A 21,180-nucleotide genomic window follows, 5' to 3' on the forward strand; every position below is an offset into this window, starting at 1 on the left:
TTTTAACTTTAAGAGTCTGAGGTTTTTAAGTTTTGCTTATTATTGCTTTTCATATTTTGAAGTTGGGTTAGTAAACAAAACTTGCTTTCAATAACTACTGTGTAGTATCAGCCTATCATAGTGAATGTTGATTCTTGAGATTTAATAAAGCTATTGGTATCTAAAACATTATTCCTTAAATTTCCACAACTTGACCTCAGCAGCATGCTAGTTGAAGCATAAAAAGTACATTCCACCTTAAAGTTTGAAAATTTTACTGTCATGTTAACATGGGATATAGTGGGAAGTCTTGTGAGGCTTCTGGTCAGTGGCGTGCTCTCTGATCTCCCAAAGCTGAGCGTGATGGGTGTTCTCAGACAACTTGACGTTCAAATGTCATTTGGGTTTGAATTCAACTACAGGAACAAGTTCACATGCTCTTATTAAAATACTCAGGCAAAGAAAGTTAGATAAAGTACAAGAACAATACCAGAGAGGAAACAAATCAGCAGTATGAACTCTTAGTTCTCTAAGTACCATCATAGTTATTAACACATGAGAAAATTGGTTTTCTTTTGGCAGAAATCCATAGGCATGTTCATATTTAGTAATTTAATGCTTATCATTGTTTTTCTCATGACATATTGATAGGCACTAACTTTCTTAGACCTGTGTGAATATATTTTCATATAATCTAAAAGAAATGGACCAACAGTTGTTCCAAGTGAATTTTGATTGATTTCCAACATAATTTGTGAATGAAGATTGGTGTGCTCTCCTGTTCATGCAGTGCCTATTGGCTGGATGGCACTATGTGTGTTTTAGTCAACAACTTCTTCTCAGGATCCAACTGGATTCCCAATACTTGTTTTTGAATAAGTGATTAATGATTAAATGAATGAACAGAAATAGATTTTTGAAGAGGACTTAGGAGGGGAGGATTCGGATGTAACAACTGGTATGTAGGTGGATACAAAACCAGGTTTTATTCAACTAGCAAGAGTCATTATTAAGGAATTAGGAAAAGTATTTAGGGAAAAACACTGAATAGAAACACTACACAGTAAACAAAACACTAAATAGAAATCTTGGAGCTTGGTGAAAGGAATAGTTTAAGGTCTAAAAGAATGATGATATATCTAGTTCTGCAGTTGGGAACTGAGTGGAAAAAAAATGATGGATGAGAATTCAGAAATTAACAAGGGTCAGTAGTAGCCAAAATAAAACTGGAATGAATTGTAACATGGGGGAAACATAGTGAAATTCAATGGTCATTCTGGGTTGCTACATTAAACTGTAGAAGTAGTTAATGAAAGAAACTGAAAAGGAGAATTATTTTTAGGTTTTGGAAAAGGATAGTTGGAGATACACTAGAAAGTCATAAAAATAAAAACTAGACCTAAACTTCTATGAGACCAAAGTACCCTAAAGTTAAGCAGAGTTCCAGAGAAATGCTTTTATTATCACTAATGATCTGCATTACTGTATAGGCTATTAGTGTTGGTGGCAACTGATACTAGTTCCTACACAGTGACGATCTGGTTAGTTCATTTCTATGGTAAGCAAACAAAACAAAACAAAACCCACAAATAAGTAAAAACAAAACTAAACATCTGGGTTTTTATGACTTTTTTTCCCATTTCATATTTCCACATAGGGCAGTCATACTCTATATTTTAGAGTCCTGAGATGATGTGATTGTGCTTGGAAGTACTTGTAAGCTTCCTTACATTTATTACTACCTGTATATATTCTTTGCTATCAGGATCAGAAAAATGATCAGCACCTAAGACCTTCATCAAGCTGAATCACCTATAAAAATGGCTTCTCACAACTAATATGTCTGGAAAAGCTGTTTATGTTTGATGACTTTTGGCCATTAGGAATTGTACTTAACTGTGCAAGATAGACTTTGGAACTTTATCCTCAGATACTTGTCCTCTTTTCGATCCTCATAGTGGTGTGGTGAAATTTGAAACCTTCATTGCAGATATTACTTGTAACTTTTCAAGGGTGAGTAGGTTGTTGTGCACCAACAGAGAGAGTACCAAAGTAACTGTCAGGATAATTAATGTAAAAAAACAGCCAATTATAGATTTATAATTTACAGAGGAAAAGTAAAACTTACCTGGAAGTTCATCTACCGGAAGAAATCTATTATGAATCCTCTAGCATTTGAAACACTATCGTCAAATATTATAAAATATTTACCATGTAAATTTCTAACTCTTATTCACACTATAAAAGATCAAGGCTCAGCCTGTATCTGTTAGGTTTGTAAAGAAACATTACTACACAATATTATATAATCAGAATTGATCTACCCTACTTTCATTTCTAGATTCTTTACTGAATTTTTTCAAGACTTTTTGGGGATAATTAAAGGTGACAGTTGCTGAATATAGCAAAAATAGATTAATGTTCTGAAATAATAAATAAGAGAAAACCAAATCAGAGCTGCTGTCTCAAAGTAGCTATTCATAGCATTAGGGGACAGATACTTTGGGGAAAGGAAGTGCTACATCCTGTGGGTATCACCATACTGTTTTTGAAAGAACAGTAATCATGCTGAATAAACAAAAAAAGTAACATCTCAAATTCCAATAACTGGTCTGTTGCTTTTGTTGTCAACGAAAGACAGTTATTTATTGAACAGAAGTACAAGAATTTACTACAGAGGTTTGATTCTCACTTTAATTTAATGACTCATTTCAAGGTCTTGGGAGAACCCCTTGGCTGCTTTGCTTCAGAGTTTGCCGTTGGAAACCTTTCATGAGATTTAATATGGAACTTGAAGTTACGGAACTTAACTTAGTAGTTATGGAACTACTGATAATAGTCCATAATAGTCTTGATGAGATGATTGGATTCCTATATGGTGGCTGATTTCAGTTATTCTTTTAAACCATTTTTAAGTTATTTCAAATAGAGGATAAATTATTTAAACTATTATTCAAACTAGAGTAGTTTTTTATACAGTCATCTTAATCTTACAGCAAGTCCTCAAATACAACCCTTGTTTCCTTATATTAACATCTATGAAATTTGGCAAGTGTGCTAAAATGGCGAGACACAGGTGTGTGATTGAATTATTATTCAATCTAGGCCTATATTTTTATCTTTATATACTTTTTTTTTCATGTCAGCATTAACCATAAGGAATTTGGACTAAAAACAAAATATGGTATGTTTTCTCAGGGCTACATGTGTAACATTGACCCTATTGTTAATTTTTCAGCTTTTGTTCAGAGAAATGATTGGTACTATGAATATTTTAGCTTAAAATACTCATTTCTAAGTATCAAAATGGTATTAACTGGGTTTATTTAGTATAACACTAAGCAATGAGGAAATACTGTAATGTAAGAGATTACATGTGTGTTATTTCAATTTGCATAATGACACCTCCCCATATTTGGAAATAAGTCTTTTAACAAATGTTCCCAGGCTTGATAAAATTATTGTGTAAATTTCACATGTATGTAGACACTAAGTAAGAAAGAATCCTCACTGTCTCATTTGGAATCATCAGAACTTCAGACATCCTGGACAGCTACAAATATTCAGTTCTCATTACATATATAGTTATCTGTTTATCCTTCCAGGGTTATTGAACTAGATATAATGGGCCTAAATACTGTGAAGGTTTAAAGTATACAGTGTGTTGATTTGATCCACTTATATATTGCAAAATGATTACCACCATAGTGTTAGCTAACACCTTCATCATATCATATGATTACCATTTCCTTTACAGTTATCTGTTAATGTCCAGAAATTGGTGTGGTATGTCTTGAAGCAGAAGCAGACAAAAAGCAATAAATAACTAGGCAAATAATCACATTGCCCTAGAGAAAGGGAAGGATATAAAAGCTAGAGAGAACTGTGATAAGAAGGTATTTGTTTTTTAAATGTGGTGTTAGAGTTAATCCAATGGATGAGGTGGAAGGAAGGAATTACCTTTCTTCTTGAATCATTATTGTACTCCAAATAAATAATACTGTAATTACTTTTTTCATGAATGATTACTTAGTTTCTTTGCCTCCTGAATCAGCTATATTTACTCAATCAGAGAAAAGAAAGTAATTAGAATAACTTACTTGCCAAATTTGCCTAAATCGTCTAAACTGTTTTGGTTTTAATGAAATACCTACCACTGTGGAAATCAGCGTAAAAACCACTGACTTTAATCTACACAGGAAGTTCTCTCTTTACAACAGCTGAAAAAGGGGATTCTTCTAAAATCTATTTTGTTTTTACTACGAATGGAGCTTTTACAAACAATTTGATTTTTTGAAAGTCAGAAGCTATGCTTGACTTTTTAAAACAATTGTGTAAGTATCTTCTGATTATATTTTTCCTACAACCAAATAGAATGTGGGAGAATTATTTTTAAGATAAGTATTTGGAAATGAAGAAATTGATTACAACTATATGCAGGTCTGATAGCTTTTTAAAAATACCACTCTCATATTTTTAATTGAATGACTAGTTGGTAGGACACCAAATGCTGCAGGGTCCCAAACTTATTCCACCACTAAGTTTATATTATACTGGAATGATCATATTGCCTGTTGGGAAACATGTCCACTAAAAGTTCAAGTTGACACAATAATTTCAAAGAAAATTTTTGCTACTTCTTGTATAACGTATTCTCTGAGTTTATAAGTTCATTGCAGCAATAGTTTTGGATGTTTGGTTCTTGGTTTACTTATAACACACTGGCTAGAAGTAGGGTACATTGGGGTTGTGTGTTTTGAGTTTGTTAGATCAGCATTATATAGTTAATTTAAAGAATTGTAGTATTCTCCCCATATTCTTAAGTTATAGCTAAAATGAAAGTGAAATATTCATTTGAAATAGAAGGGAAGGGAGAAGAAATGGGTAGGAAATATCAGAAAGGGAGACAGAACATAAAGACTCCTAACTCTGGAAAACGAACTAGGGGTGGTGGAAGGGGTGGGGGGTGGAGGTGAATGGGTGATGGGCACCGAGGGGGGCACTTGATGGGATGAGCATTGGGTCTTATTCTGTATGTTGGCAAATTGAACACCAATAGAAAATAAATTTATTATTAAAAAAAAGAAATATTCATTTGAAGGGAAATAAACTGGTGCATAAAAAGAATATTGAATCTGTGATGTATAATGAAGGAAAATAGCAATAACATGAAAATTAATATTCTTAATATTTGACCAAAACTCACTTCAGGTTATTTTTATTTCTTTCCAAGAATGCCCCTGATTTCATTAGTGAGACATGGTAAGACATTTTTAAAGTTCTATCTATAAATAGCATTTTTCTCATAAACTGACCTAGTGATATTAAATTGGTACAAAGCTCAAAATCAGTATTTAACATTTAATGGAACGAACAAACTAATTCTGCAATTTAACTCAACATTTGCAGTAAGATGACTTGTACCCTAATGGCTTGTAATTAATTTTTCTGAAAATCATATTTATGATAGTCTGCAGATTCGGGGCTTTATCTAATACATAATGTTCATTTTGAGCCTTTAATTGCATTTAAATTAAAATTGGCTTAGCAGGAAGATGAATTGTGGGAATGCATCAAACCACCCAGCATGTCCTGAAGATGTGAGCCTGAAAATGCAATTTGGTGGAGATGTGCAGAATCATTTGGAGTTCATTAATTTTTATTGCACAGGTAGTTTTACTAAAGTAGGTTATTTTCTTTGAAATTTATATTTATGTTTATGTCAATAGCTGAATATTGTATTAGTCCTTACATCTATTAGAGTTTATTAACCTGGCCTAATAGAGGTTGTTCATATTGAGAAGAGAGATAATTTGTGTCTGTCCCTCATTCTGATTCTGTGAGACTGGTAGTGTAAGAATGCATTTTTTTGGCAGGGAGGAGGGAAGAAGGGAGGGGGTCTCTGTGAAGGAAGTCAAACAAGTCCTTTCAGAGAAAGGACTCTGGAAGAAATCTGGTGAGGGCCCATCTGAGAAGACATTCTTATTACTGACCTTCTTAGGCCTTCCAGACTGAATAATCTTTTTCTCTCTGCATGAATGAGGTTTTGACCTGGCCATTGCAATGAAGGGTTATCGATGTGCAACTCTGTTTGTGGTTTAATGTGCCTGAGCTTTGGCCAGCCAGCTTGTAAGTGATTCCTTAACTTGCAGATGCTGCTGAGGTGATCCAATTTAATTATAATGTCACTTTACAATTATAAGGGAAAAGAGGTTTTACGTAGTCTAATGAATACAAATTGTCCACAATTTGAAAATACAAAGAAATAAAAATTAACATTTGTCCTCTTTGCCAGAGAATTTACATTTGTGCAACTGGTACTAATAAGTAAAATAATCCCATTACCTAAATTCATTAAATACATGTGCTTTTTATTTTGGAGATAGTATATCATTCTTATTAATAAAATGATATTGTTAGCATTTGCCATTCTGGACTCATTTTTTCCCCCTTTGCAGACAGTGTAATTAGGGATGGAAAAAGCTTCAGGATGAGCAAATGCCAACTATATAAATGAATTATATAATTGTGGTAATGATTTTCCCTAAAACTCTTTCTGCCAACTGTAACATTTTTCACCTCACCGTGTGTGTGTGTGTGTGTGTGTGTGTGTGTGTGTGTGCATGCACACGCACGCGAGTACTCACGGTCTGTGTGCCGTCTTATTTCACAAAAATGTGGAAATAGTTTTCCATTCTGACAATCTGCCGCAAGTTCCTAGTTTGTGGTCAGAGATGATAGAAGCCCATATTCATTTACTACGCGCCAATCAGAACTTGACAGAGGTATTGCTTATTTTCTCATTTCATCACTGGAGCATGCTGTTGTAGTTTAGTCCCTAATTACTCTCAGACCGAGACGATCCAAATATCCCCATGGTGGTAATATTTTCCTGCCTGGGTGAGTCATTACGTTGTTTGGCAGACTGAAACACCAGCCTTCCGTTGTTGGAACACTACCCCTCATGTAGAGCCACATCCTCCCCTCAGTGCTGTCTGCTCTTCGACTTCGGTCCTGCTGCGACATTTCAAGCTATCCTGTACGCAATCACATTTGCCTGCCTTCTCTCTGACTGATTGGACCACTGCCAGTTCCCTTTTCAGGGCCAAGGACAGGAGAATGGGGGGTATCTGAATAGAACTGCTTAATGATCTAATGGACCAGTGCCTCTCTCCCACTGAGAGAGAGGGCTTATTTGTTTGCTGGTTACAGGAAAGGTCAGGGAAATCCTTTTCAACAAAGGCTGTGACAGTGAGAATGTACAATATCATACATTACTGCTGTTTGAATAACTTAATACCTTGGGTGCGCCCCACCCCCAGAGACAAAACCAGACATTTTGGGGTCTTTATTTCATTTTCAGTCTCCTCCAGATGGCAGAAAATGGAAGTGAGGAAGCTTCGGTTCACACAATAGTTTACACCAAATGCCAAATATCAGGAAGCTTCACAGGTATTCAGTTCTGAAGAGTGTGATGAAGTTTGGAAAGCTGCTAAAGATAGCCAGCCTTTCCAATAGGGATTGTTATATAATTATTTTAAATTATGTGTGTCTAAACCTGCAGGGATCCACAACGTCTTAGTGGCACTTGAGCATTTGTTATTTTTGGTTTAGAGCGATGCTCCTTCACTACTTTCCCCAGCCGATCTTTTTCATCTGTTGGCACTTCATCAAAATAACCACAATAACCACAAATAAGTATTTACCACAACATATGGGGAAGTTTTAGGTGAAACCATTTTTGAAAGAGTTGAGAAATAGATGCACCAAATAGATGTATGAAAAGTACTTGAGTTATACTCTTCAGGTTAACATTCTGACAAAGTGTTCATCTATGGATAGCTGGCATTTTTCTTCACGTCCTTGGTAAACACTACTAACTGTAAAGTGGTTTTTTAGATGGATCATTAAAGATTATAAAGGAAAACATACTGAAAGGGGGAAAAAAAAAAACAACAAACTTCGATGAGCCAGCTATCACACTGGGGAGACGTTTGGTGGGAAATTAACTGACTCCACTAGAAGAGATTTAGATTAAGCCATGGAGTAGCCAATAGCAACTGGAGCCTACTTGTATTGAGATGTTTATTTAAACAAAGAAATCATCAAACAATAGTTTGAAGGAAGTTTTTTTTTCCCCTTTCTCTTTTTTATATTTTCTGAAAAAGGAACAGAGAGGCAGGAGAGGTTTGTCCCTCCATGTCACGGTTCACCTGCCCTGGAGGTGGAGGGTGGGGAGTCTTGCAGTCTGCTCACTCAACTGTATTTGACTAGGGCCGTCAGCCCCTCAGCTTTCACAAGCATTGAATATGTCAAAAAATCTTTCAAAGAAAGTGTAAATTTTAACTGGGCTGTTTCTGGTTCATATTTAATGCTGTTTAAAAAGCCACAAGCATGTTGATGTCCAAGAGACTCTTGCATGTGTGCTGTGCAGCTCTGCTGAGGTGTGGTAAGTGTGTGATTCCAAGCAATTAGGATAAGAGACAGTTGGTATAGGTAATTTCTAAATACCTAAGAAGGTTGCAGTATTTTTGTTGAGCAGCCTGAAATTAACCCTTTTCTTCAAATAGGCGGGCTGTACCTAGAGTATGATTTTTCTCTGTGTGTTCCACTTTAAAGGAGTGTCTCTTCTTGCAAGTCTAACCACTGATTTCCTTAAGAAGATTCTTACTTATTGCTTATTTTTTAAAATGGACTGCAAGATGCTTTATAAGAACCAATTACTATGATCAACATGGTGATGATTATTTTCTATGAGTCTGCCTTCCTCTGGCATGTTAAAAAGCTACTGCTCAGCTAACTATGGAGCTGGGAGAAACTGTCTTATTTCCTTTACAAGAATCCCTTGCCCTAGAGGGAGGTTGTCTTTAGCACCCACATCTGCAGCTGGAATGTGATGGATAGGTAGTACATGGAGAGTCATTGCCTTCAGATTCATTGGTATGATCCCGTTTGTTTTGTTTTTACTACTATAAGAATAAAGAAAGAAATGTAGTCATAAATATATGGAAATGTGTCCTTTGGGTGCTTGAACTTATTTTCTCAAGCTCACATGTAGAGAATAAAGGGGGCAATATCCATATGTGCACATCTCACCCCTAATTGGAATTTAGAGATGTTCACTGACTTTTTTAGAGGGTAGCCTGTGGATGTCTGAAAAAGTGGACCCGGTCTCTCTCTCTCTCTCTCAGCTATCAGCTTCAAACTGTATAATGCATAGCATCTTAAAAAGTGTGGCTTGAAGGAGAGCTGTTTATCCTTGGCACCAAATTTCCCTGCATCATGTATTTCCAGAAAATTACTGGGGGATTTCCTGTGAAGAAAGAGGGGATGGGGGTGGAGAATTGATAAAAAAATGAGTAAAGAGGAAGACAGACCCTCACACATTGAAGAACAGATTCTGTAGTCGTGGGAGCTGGCAGACATGTTCCGTGCTTTTCACAGTCAACATTCAAACAGATTATCAGATGGCATATTTCACCCTGTTGTTACTTTAAATGAAGTGACCATGAAATCAACAAATCTGCTGTCAGGTGCCTGTCACTGAGATAGTTCTTCCTGTCACACAATGCCTCACATAGCAGGTAATGTGTTTTTAAGAATCAGTCCTGTGTCACCTCATCAAGTCCTTGTTAAAAAGATGAAATAAGACGGATGGTGTTGTCTACCATGGAGTTGACTGAAATTCAGTAGAATGAAATGTACAGTCTACAAAGAAATGCTTCAAAGAGAGCCACCAGGGTGTAAGAAAGGATAGGTATCTTGTCCTACTTTCTTACGGGCTTCTGCTTGTGTCCTTAGGATCACTATGCACTTTGTCTTTTTCATTAAATTCTAGTCTACAAATCAATTAAATCACGTTTTGAACTCCGTGATGAGGGCTGGGTCGATTTAGGTTTACATCATCTAGCATATGATTTTGCAGAACACTAACACAAAACTGACTTAGGATCTCTGAGATGCACTTGCTTTCTTTCCTACAAGAGACAGATGAATTTACTGAGCTGTAAGGGCTATCTCAGAATGTATTTGTTGAGTTCTCTTAATACATTTGAGTATACTTTTTGGATTTTTATCATTGCCCTATTTTAGGTATTCTTTGACAAGATGCTCTTGGTATTTTGAAATAATGGTAGAAAAAAAGGAAAAAATCAGAAATACAAATCATGTACCTACTAAAAATCATATAGATAGTGTAGTAAGCATGTACATCTCAGTTTGTGTGTTGATTATGGTTTCTATTCATAAACTTTATTTATAAAAGAACACATTTTATGGAAGCACCTCCAAGGCTCAGTTGGTTAAGTGTTGACTGGGTTTTGGCTCAGGTCATGATCTCAGCATCCTGGGATTGAGCCCCTTGTAAGGCTTTGCACTTAGTGCAGAGTCTGCTCAGTCCCTCTGCTTCCCCATCTGCTACTCTCCTCACTTGTGCTCTCTCTCTCTCTCTCTCAAATCAATAAATTAAAATTTGTAAAAAGTATTAAAAGAATACATTTTATGTGGAAGTTCAGTCTGGTATATTAGTGGTCATAAGTATGATTTCTCTTTGTAAAGCACCAGTACTAGGTACACACCAGGTACAACCCTGAATCTACATTGCCTACAACTTCAGATTGGAATCTAGATGCCATGAAGCAATAGATCTTTTTAATACTACCAAGTTTGTATCATCTGATTCAGTTCATACATCTGATAGATACAGTTCAGCAGCAAATCTTATTATAACATCAAAGTCAAAATACCAGGATGCGGATTAAAATACAAGGGCCTTTTTATTCATGCATGTGTGCATCCATTCCCTCCATCTGACTCTTACAGCAATTATTATAGAGCCATAACAGATTTGAACGTTAAAAAGAATGAAAATCAATATCTGCTTTCCAGGAATTGAACCTGGTGGTGGAGACACACAAATGATTCTTAATACCCATGGGTAAGTGCTAAGGGTGTGACTTGATCTGAGAGAGACAGGGAAGACTTCACAAACAAGGTAACATCTGAGGTGGATCCTGGAGGATGAATAGGAGTTCATCAGGGAAAAGGTAAAAGAAGGATACACATCCCAAAACATCGAGGGGTAAAAGGGCATGATGTGTCTTAGGAAAGATTGCGCAATTTGGTTGGGCTATAACACAAGGAAGATTATGCTCTAGGGACTTCATTTTGAATGGTTTAGAGGTAGAGACTGCCTTAGAGCACCACTAATGCATTTGGTATGTCGAAATACAGCAGTCAGAACTGTGGTCGCATTTCATCATGGGTGATATTATGGGTGAGTATTGAGCTGTTAACAAATCAGCCAAAGTCCTTTTCAGAAAAGAACAGTTCTAAGAAAAGTGCTGTAGTTATTATTTATTATTAATTTAGGCAATTATTTTTATTTCCCATTTCTATTTTGTATGTTTAGCCTTGGTCCTTTTTCTTAGTTCTCTCTAGATGCCCATAGATGGGTTTCTAGATGTTCTTCCCCCAGGTTGCATCTGTAATGAGACTTGCAGTTTTCTTCACACTTCCTTACAGCTTGGTTGATAAAAATCCCAATTGTGTGTGTGTGTATGTATATGTGTGTATGAAACATTCAGCTAGATAATGACACCTGTAGGCTTAGAAAAACCAAGTGATATATTTTGTTTTTTCTAAACTGCTGCATTCCAATTACTATTTGGATTAAAACTCCACTGGATTAACGTGGAGTTGGCATTTTTACTGGTTACAGATCTTGACCATAGAAATATCATTGTACTTTTAGATTACCTGATCATATCTTTAGTATTATTTTTGATAAGTATTACACATTATGAAACAGGTTGACTGGAACATTTTTCTTATGTTATGATTATTCATCTTCCAACCTTTGAAGCAAAATTCTGTACTTGAGTGTTTGGGGGATAATTAGTATGTTAGATGTGGAGAGGACAAGTGAAACGCAATCAAATGGAAAACAAAAATCTTAGACACATATACACACAACTTTTGGGGGATAGGAGAATCCATTCACAATTTTATTAACTCCTAGACATTTGAGTTTATTATTTCCTATTATTGGTCATTATATATAGGATTGTGGTGGTTGGTCCTTTAATTACAGCATGCATTTAGAACATTTTAGTATCTTAATGTGTTTATTGGGAATTGTGGAACTTGCTTTCCTGTCCTGAAATGAGCTCATGAAAATGCATGAATGCTCTTGTCATTCGAGATGGCAGGGGGTGTTTTTGGCAGTACAATAAGTTTTTCCCTATAAAGAATAGCTAGGATGTAGCAGTGAAGTGTCGGAATGCATGGAGATCAGATTAAATGTATTTGAATTAGTATCTCTATGGGTTTTATATCTCAAAGTCAAAATAGTCATTCTCATCAGATAAAAATATTCTTGACTGGAGAAACTCTGATCCAGAAACAATCTATCATTTGAATCCCCTGATTGTAATATGAATGGATATTCAAGTTCTAACACACTGAGAGTTAATGCTGTATCCCAGTGGTTTATTGAATCACAGTGCCATCTAAAGCGATCCTCTAAGAGCAAAACCAGTCAGAATAAGTATTTAGATACCATCTGCCAGTGCACCTCGCTGTAGCACAATTCCCAATGGTGGAATTTGTAAATGAAATGTCTGTCCCGTTGCTCATCCAGGCAGTGTTAGTTACTGAAGTACAGAAGTCCTTGCTATAAGGTGCTCTCATCTATAAGGTCCTGTGAATATAGAATGACAATAGTGTTACAAGAAAAATTCAGCGTATATGCATGCCATCAGTTGCTGTAACTTCAGTGGGTATTTATAGCTAAGGGGGCAATGTTAATTACTCGTTGTGATCCCTGTCATTACTTACTTTTAGTTATCAGAACTTTCCACTTGAATCACTTCACCATGTTACACTTTGGGGATTATTCCTTGAGTAAGTACTAAATGGTTACTAAAGATATCATGCCAGGGAGTCATGCCCTCTTTTGGTTTTGGAAAATAGGAGTCTCTATAATTGTAGTATGAGACTTCTATTTAAGTGTTCCTTTAGGTCATATTTGCAATTTTTTTAGCATTGTTTCTCCTTTACCTTTCAAACATTACCGATAATTTGTTGAACTCTACTCTAAGTCAGCAGAAGCAGTGTTTCCAATATATATAGCCTGAAGTACTGCATTTTTCTTGTTGTTGATTTATGTTATTTGACTGTTGCCTGCTTTTTTTTGTTCCCCTTGGGTTTCAAAATATTACATATGGCATTTTTTTTTTTACTGAACCTAGTAAGCCACTTTATAAATAAATGTCTGACTATAGATTCCTAGGTGACAATAGATAAAATCTTAGGTAAATTCAAATAACATGTCCAAACGTGCAATGTAAAGTCAGTGAAAATCAAATAAACAGTATGTCCATATTGATATTAAACCATGGTTTTAAATAACAGATTTCCAAAATTTTCTAATTATTACTGTTACTTTGGCAGAGTGGAAATACGTTTTTTGAATCACACAGAGCAGAGTTAAAATATTAGCTCCCATTTATTTTTACTCAGTATGTGATCTTGAGCAGCTTACCTGAACTCTTTGACCATTAATTATCTCCTCTAAGAAATGATGAGTCAGAGGTAAGATATATGAAGTATTGGATACATAGTAAGAACCTATATATGGTAGTAGTGCTGTTTTTTTTAAAGATTTTTTATTCATGAGAGATACAGAAAGAGAGAGAGGTAAAGACAGAGGCAGAGGGAGAAGCAGACTCCATGCAGGGAGCCTGATGCGGAACTGGGATCCTGGGACCACAGGATCACACCCTGAGCCAACGGCAGATGCTCCACCACTGAGCCACCCAGGCGTCCCCAGTAGTGCTGGTTTTTATTTAAAATCAGCCCTTTCTACTGGCTCCTGAATGCATGTACAAAACATACTCTGATTGGGTGATAGAATGGCATCCATGTATAGAAAATTATTTATATACATAGTGAATAGTTAAGTCTCCAACAGGATACAAAACATATTGGATTCTTGTAATACCTGGACCTCCAGTGCTAACACAATTTAAATGACAAGGAAACTTTACTGTTTAATTTTTAGCAAAATTTGTCCTGGTTTGCTCATAAACTCAAGAATTTGTGGCAAAAGGAGGCCTTCTTAAAAACAACAAAAATCTCAGTGCATTAATTTTAATCATATGGCTTTTGTTGGTAAATATTTGTTGAAGACTAATTAAAAATAGAAACCACAATCCATGCCTTTATCAGCTTGATAACCTGTTAGCAGAGAACAATACTTAGTGAAAGGGCTAAATAACAAATCGACAGTGTAAAATGGTATGATAACATGACAAAAAACATATGTAAATACTAAAGGGATATGGAGGGGATCCCTGGGTGGGTCAGTGGTTTAGCGCCTGCCTTTGGCCCAGGGCGTAGTCCTGGAGTCCTGGGATCGAGTCCCACGTCGGGCTCCCGGCATGGAGCCTGCTTCTCCCTCTGCCCGTGTCTCTGCCTCTCTCTGTGTGTCTCTTGTGAATGAATAATAAAATATTTTTAAAAATAATCTTAAAAAAATAAAAATAAAAGGATATGGAGAGATATAAGAGTGCATAGTAGGTTAAAATTGGGATACTTCATGGAGGAAAAAATTGGAATTATTGGCAGACAGGAAAGGAATAGGAAAGCTATAAAAGAGCACGTTGGTGGCTTTTCTTGAGGAGCCAAGAACCAATTACCCACCCGGAATTTATGAGAATTAAGTCAATTTAAGAAATATGAAAATATACATGAAGAATCTTTGTTTACTAGTTACAATTTTATTCCAAGAGTTGATATGAAATAGCTTTTTTTTTTAAGATTTGATTTATTTATTCATGAGAGAGAGAGAGAGAGAGGCAGAGACACAGGCAGAGGAGAAGTAGGCTCCATGCAGGGAGCCTGATGCGGGACTTGGTTCTGGGACTCCAGGATCATACCCTGGGCTGAAGGCAGGCACTAAACTGCCAAGCCACCCAGGGATCCCCCGATATGAACTAGTTCTTGAGAATTATGTAGGTCCTGATTGCATTGTCTATGTACCAAAGTTGAGGATGGAGTCATTGACAAGTTGTGGGGAATGTTAGATGGTGAGTAGGTGAGACAGTAAAAATAAAATTAGGCTTGTATGTTTTAAGTGAGGAATTTTTGCATGAAAACAGAGGAATTATGGTCTGACAGTGGTGGAATGCTAAGCTACCTTTATTTCTAAGCAGTTGTGTACATGCACTTGTTTGTGTGTGTGTATGTGTGTTGTTGCTGTTGTTGGGAAGGGAGTAGCAAGAGAGATAAGTAGCTTCCTTTGACAAAAATTTTAAGGAAAGCAGAGTTTTGCAGGGGAGCCTGGAAGAGCCAGGCTTCAGTTAGAGCAAGTAGTAAGATATATATTCCAAGAGAAGTTTGAGGATGGAGTTTATATATAGTAGAATACATGTTACTGGGAAAAGCCAGTGACAGGTGAGGTGGGGTGGGGACAGTGAGAGTAACCAGAGAGACTTGCACTTTGAATCTTGTAACCAGAGAGTAACCAGAGAGACTTGCACTTTGAATCTTGTTGAGAATTCTGGAAGTGAAAGTTGTACATGGGATTTATCAGATTCAAGATCCCCGGTTATGACCTAGAGCTGTTTTGGTGCCAGACAGACCTGGCTAAAGATCCCAGTTGCTGATAGTCCTTGGTTTATTCACTTAATAACCTCAATGTGGATCACCGGTATCATAGATAAGTTAAAATTGTGACTTTATTTTGTAGTTTTGAAGAGCACATTCATGTGAGAAATGGTCTTTTATACATTAAAGCTTAAATTTTTCTCTAGTCTTTTAAGTAGAATTAGTGATTCCCAGAATCATCTACAAGAAAGGAGCTCACTGAGCATTTCTGCTAATATATGTTACTTTAATTGCAAAATTGTGCCTCCCATCTTAGCTCAGCAATTCAAAGTTTGCATAAGAGGTTTGAAATGAATGAAGTCAATAGATTTTTTTTCATGCACAGGTTTATATATTGAGTTCAATTCTAAAATATATATCACCCTGCAAGTGGAAAATGTATTGATCTATAGTAGATGGATTTCTATCTCTAGTGTTACCCGAGTTTGTGCAAAGCAGATCACATAAGGGCTAGCGTGGTTTTGTGGCATCCTGCAGACTCAGAGAGGCTCCAGCCCTGCAGAATCATGAACTCATATGACAACTCTTGTGATACTACTTTTAAGTCCTGAAGAATTTCCCATTTGGAAATGGGAATTTCGATTACTTTGCACAGCTATATAGCTGCAGTGTTAACTAATAAAGTAAATTCAATCCATTTCACATCAGACAAGCCCTTGTTGCATTGTTTCTCATCTGGGCTGTTAAATGTCATGAAGAGAGACACATCTAATCTTGAACTATCACTAGAAAAAAGTTGCGGGCTCTCTTGTGCATGCTTTAGCAGAAAGAAAGCATGTCGTGTACTCTGAGAGCTGGAAGGGATGTTAGAGGTCAATTGCTTGCTCTCTAATCTAAAACCAGAGTCCCCTCCTCAGTCCCCACAGGAGTGAGCCAGGAGGGGAGGTATTGACTTAGTCTGAGAAAGAGCCGTCATAGCAAGACCTCAGAACAGGAAAGGACTGAGCTGTGATGTGGTTATTCAAGCAAAGTCGAGGAAATAAGTAGACAAGGAAGTTCGATCAGATCGCTTCCTTCTAAAGTTCTTTCTAAAATTCTGTAAAAGCATCCTCCTTCAAGTTTGACTGGATTTCAGCTACTATTGAGGAGTAAAGGGTAGGGGAAAGAGGATGATGTTCCTCTTGCTGGAGGATTTAAGCACAACAAAGTTATATTGGGGGAAAAAAATGATACTAAAGACCCTAGCTTTCCCTTTTAACAAGATCTAAAAATGATGAGTGAGGAGCATAGTAAATGCCTATTTGGTGCTATAATGATAAAACAACACCAGTTTGCCCTATGGCAGAACTAGCTCATCACAGCAGCTTCCATGTTCTGAGAACATGCACCCTCTCTTAGGTAGGCCCTGTGTTGAGTGCTTTTGCTGTGCTACTTGCTTAGAACACATCTGTCTCTATAAGGTAGGCACCCTTATTCTCCCATTTCATAGATTTAACAAGGCTAAACAGCTTTTTTAAAGTCATATCACCAGCGAATGGAAGGGCTAGAATGCATATTCGGGGTGCCAGCTAACACGTAGTGTAATTTGCAACTTTAACCAATAAAAGAAAAAAACTTACACAACAGAATACCCTCACTCTTCAGTCACACATTTTGAAATATTCAGGAGTAATAGGTCTTAGCATATGAGCCAGCAATACCACTTCTGAGTATATAAATGAAAGAATTGAAAGCAGGGTCTCAAAGAGATATTTATACACTCATGTTCACAGGAGCATTATTCACAATAGCCAAAAGGTGAAAGCCCCCCCACGTGTCTGTTGACAGATGAATGGAGCAACAAAATGCGGTATGTATATACAAGGGAATACTATTTAGCCTTAAAATGAAGGCAGTATTGTCACACGCTGAGGCTCCATAGGAGTAAGAACCTGCTGACCCAGAGTGTACAAAGTGGAGGAATTCAACCCTATGTCGGCTTCATGCTTCCCTCTTTAACTTGGTGCTTCACGTGGAAAATAAAAGAAAATAAGCCTCATCAATTTCCGAGTTCTTTCGAGCGGTACAGCCATACAGATCAGATAGTACAGAGGGAATGCATTATAAGATGAAGCCCTGCCTCTTTTCTGTTCTATATCATTAATATGCAGCCTCCACTCTGAGATCCCTGGGAATATCATTCAGTGTCTCATTTCCATGCCTTGACTAAGGCCTGCATATGCCCCGTACCACCCTCATGCTCAGATGGGGTTCACCTCTCAGCATCCAGCTGTGTTACCTCCTTGCAAAGCATACCTCTCCCAGGCCTGCCTTCCTGTGCATCTCCAGCACACAGTGTAAAACCCTGTAATATAGTCGTTTTCAGCTAGAAGCAGTTTGGCCCCCAAGAGACATATAGCAACGTCTGAAGGCATTTTGGGTTGTCACAGCTGGCTAATAGGTAGAGGCCAGGGATGCTGTTAAACATCCTATTATACACAGGATCCCCACTACCCCCCAGCCCTCCTCCACACACATACACAACAGGGAATTATCCCAAAATGTCAATAGTGCCAAGGTTGAGAAACCACATAGAGCATTTGTCACATTTACTTGTTAGTTGTATACATGTATACATGTCTGCTTCTCCTGGTAAATTAGGAACCTTCTGTGAATGTTTTTTTCATTTTTGTATCTTGAGTGCATACCTCATCATAGGCATTTAGTGAATGTTTCCTGACAATGAATCAAAACCAGAACATGACCAATGCCTCATGCGAAGTAGAACTAGAGCGTGATGGAGTTTAAGGAAAAGAGAGATTGCTTCCAACTTTGGCTTATCAGTCAAGAAGGACTTTGCAGAGGAGGTGGGGTTGCAGCAGCCATTAAAAGAAGGGTAGAATGTTGAGGGGCAGAAGAGCACTTTGGGAAAGGGAGCAGTGTGAATAGCATTTGGGGAGGAAAAAAGGCCAACTGTGTGCTTGGGTAGGAGAGCTGTCCAATATGGCTGGAGCATGGCATGCGTAAGGAAAGAGTCAGACATACACCTGGGCATTTTGACTTGGAATGACTACCTAGATAGGGTACACTTCAATGATCAGTGAGGAAATTTAGAAGTTTTCCTCTGGGATAGGGGTCAGGGTTGTTGTTAGGAAGACTGCTTTGGTAACAGGATATCAAAGAGACAAATACAGACTAGCTGGGCAGTCCTTGCTCGTTCAAGTAAGAGTATCTCCTCAGAGAAAATGCCATTGAAGGCAAAAAGGAGAATGTGGATGCAGATAGGATTTGGCTCCCCAGACAAATGGCAAGCTAGGTGAGAACAGAAACTGTGATGTCTACATCCGTGTCACCCGAGGCACTTCACATGATGGAGGGAAACATGTAGACTACACGTTGAATACATGCATAAGGCAGATGTCATCTAGTGAGACTGATTTCCATATATAATTGGGGAAACTAATCTCATTTCTTCTTGGAAAACAAAGCATATTCTTTGTTGATTGATTAGTGTTTTGTTAATTGGTTGATCAGTGGTGAGATAGGTGGTCGGAAACAAACTTCCAATAGGATAAGGAGACCACAGCGTGGAAGATTGAATCAAGAAAGGCTAGAATGTCCTCTAGCTTCTCCAGCTGGTGCCTCCATGCCAAATGTTTTCCTTGTCCCTGCAAACTGCAGAGAATGTCACCTCTCAGAGTGATGCGAAGCACCACACTAAGATGAATTTCTTTAACCTTCGTGTATTTATTTTGTTATCAGGGTTTTGCACACCTCCCCTAGGGTGGAAGAGGTAATTAAATTTTAGTATAAAAGACTTCCTACTAGACATCAGGCTTCATGGGGGAATAAAAGTAAATAATAGATAGCAAGGAATATCAACCAATGATTAGAGCCCATCCTGCTTAATTAGTTCAAAATAACTTCAAGGCAAGATTGTGGAGATTGGTAGATACTCTAGAGTTGACCAATAGGATGGAATTCAAAACAGGATGGAATGTATCCTCAAGAGATGGTGTGGGCTGGGAAATAATGGGAAGTAGAGTGTTCTGAGTTTGTTGGCTTTTTTAGCAACTCCCGAGGCAACCTGGATGAGGCATGCCTTTATTCAGGTTCTTTGGGCTCATTATGAATAAGAGTAGAACAATGTGGTCTTTATACTCTCCTTGAGGAAATTTGAGGGTTAATATAATTTATATCCATAGGTATAATAGCACAGCAGAAAGAGATCATGGTTTTTGAAGCCATACCACCTAGGTTTGACTCTTAGCTTCAACAGTTCCTAGCTGGGTGACCTTGAACAGATGACTTGGCAGTTTTCTGCCTCAGGTTCTCAGGTGTCAAATGGAGATGATTGTCCCAACCTCTATGTGTATGGTGATGAATTAATACATGTAAAACTCTTTTTTAGAAAGATTATTTGTCTATTTGAGAGAGTGTGCATGTGAGTACTGTGGGGGAGGGGCAGAGCTTCTCAGAGAGAACCTCAAGCAGACTCCCTGCTGAGCATGGAGCCCAACAGGGGGCTCGACTCTACAATGCCAAAATCATGAGCCAAAATCAAGAGCCAGATGCCCAACTGAATGAGCCACCCAGTGTATAAAACTATTGAAAGACAGCCAAGCAAAAAGAAGGTGCTCAATGATAGTAAGTCCTTCATATTAATCCCTATTACTATTATTATTCTATTATTTCTTTAGGTGGATATGTTATACATGAGTCAGTATATTGATAGTACTGTCTGATAACTGAAATGTCCAAGACCCCAGTAAAACTCAGCATGGCTACCAATCTCACAATCAAAGATTATATAAGTATACCTTGAAAAATAGGTTTTATACAGGTAAGAGGGAGCAGGTGTTCAATAGGTGGCTGACAAACCTATGAGAGTGGAGAATGAGCCAGTTGGGTTTTATGAGAGAGAAAGAAGCCTCGTCTTGGCAGAGATGGGGCTGCTTTGCTGAGCTGTAGAAAATACAAGACTTCTGAGCATAAGGACTTTGTGCTTGGATAGGGCTCCTAAATATAGTGCCATGGTCATGGTAGACACTTGGCAAAAGGTATATTGATTAAATGACCAAGAATAATGAAAATTACTGGAGTGATAATATCAAGATGCTGTTTGATGAACTACAATGCCTATGGGATCTGATGGTCTGAAATGTTTCTGGCTCCCATAAGCAACATCATTGCCCTCTGGTTAAATGCATCTGCTGAAGTTGATGCAGTCATGGTAATGGATCCATAATGGTTGGCTTTATTTTTTTAATCTATAAACATGCTGCCAAGTTATTTGCTTGGAATTCAGTCTGTCTTTTGTGTTCTCGAGGAGCAAGTATGTCCCTGTTAACAGTATCGTATAACTGTGTGGATGAGTATGCTGTGTGTATATGTATATAGCCTTAAAGAAGGCTGTTTGTCATTATGGCTTTCTTATCTTTGCCCTTTGGCTAAACACTTAGCCTTTTATTCTTATTCCCATAGGCCTGTGCTCTCCGCCTGTGTTTATCTAATCCCAAACTGAAAGTTCCTATGATAGGTGAAAGTGAAAAACATAAACCTGGAATGACTGGGTAGTGGTGAAATTTCAAGTTGTACAAGAGATATTTTTGA

At 37.4% G+C, this 21,180-nt stretch overlaps 1 protein-coding gene and 1 long non-coding RNA gene across 7 annotated transcripts in view; one reads left to right on the top strand and one right to left on the bottom strand.

Moving 5' to 3' along the window:
- Positions 1–21,180, top strand: part of NPAS3 (neuronal PAS domain protein 3) — an 839,616-nt gene that overhangs the window by 340,409 nt on the left and 478,027 nt on the right. The window lies entirely within an intron of this gene.
- The window catches only part of LOC140639363 (uncharacterized), a 40,619-nt gene continuing 31,403 nt past the window's right edge, over positions 11,965–21,180 (bottom strand). Inside the window, exon 3 of the long non-coding RNA XR_012036100.1 lies at positions 11,965–12,679. This is a non-coding gene — a long non-coding RNA (uncharacterized lncRNA). The remainder of the gene's footprint in view (positions 12,680–21,180) is intronic.

This window comes from Canis lupus, chromosome 9 (genome assembly GCF_048164855.1).
Source record: "Canis lupus baileyi chromosome 9, mCanLup2.hap1, whole genome shotgun sequence".
NCBI classification, from domain to species: Eukaryota; Metazoa; Chordata; class Mammalia; order Carnivora; family Canidae; genus Canis; species Canis lupus.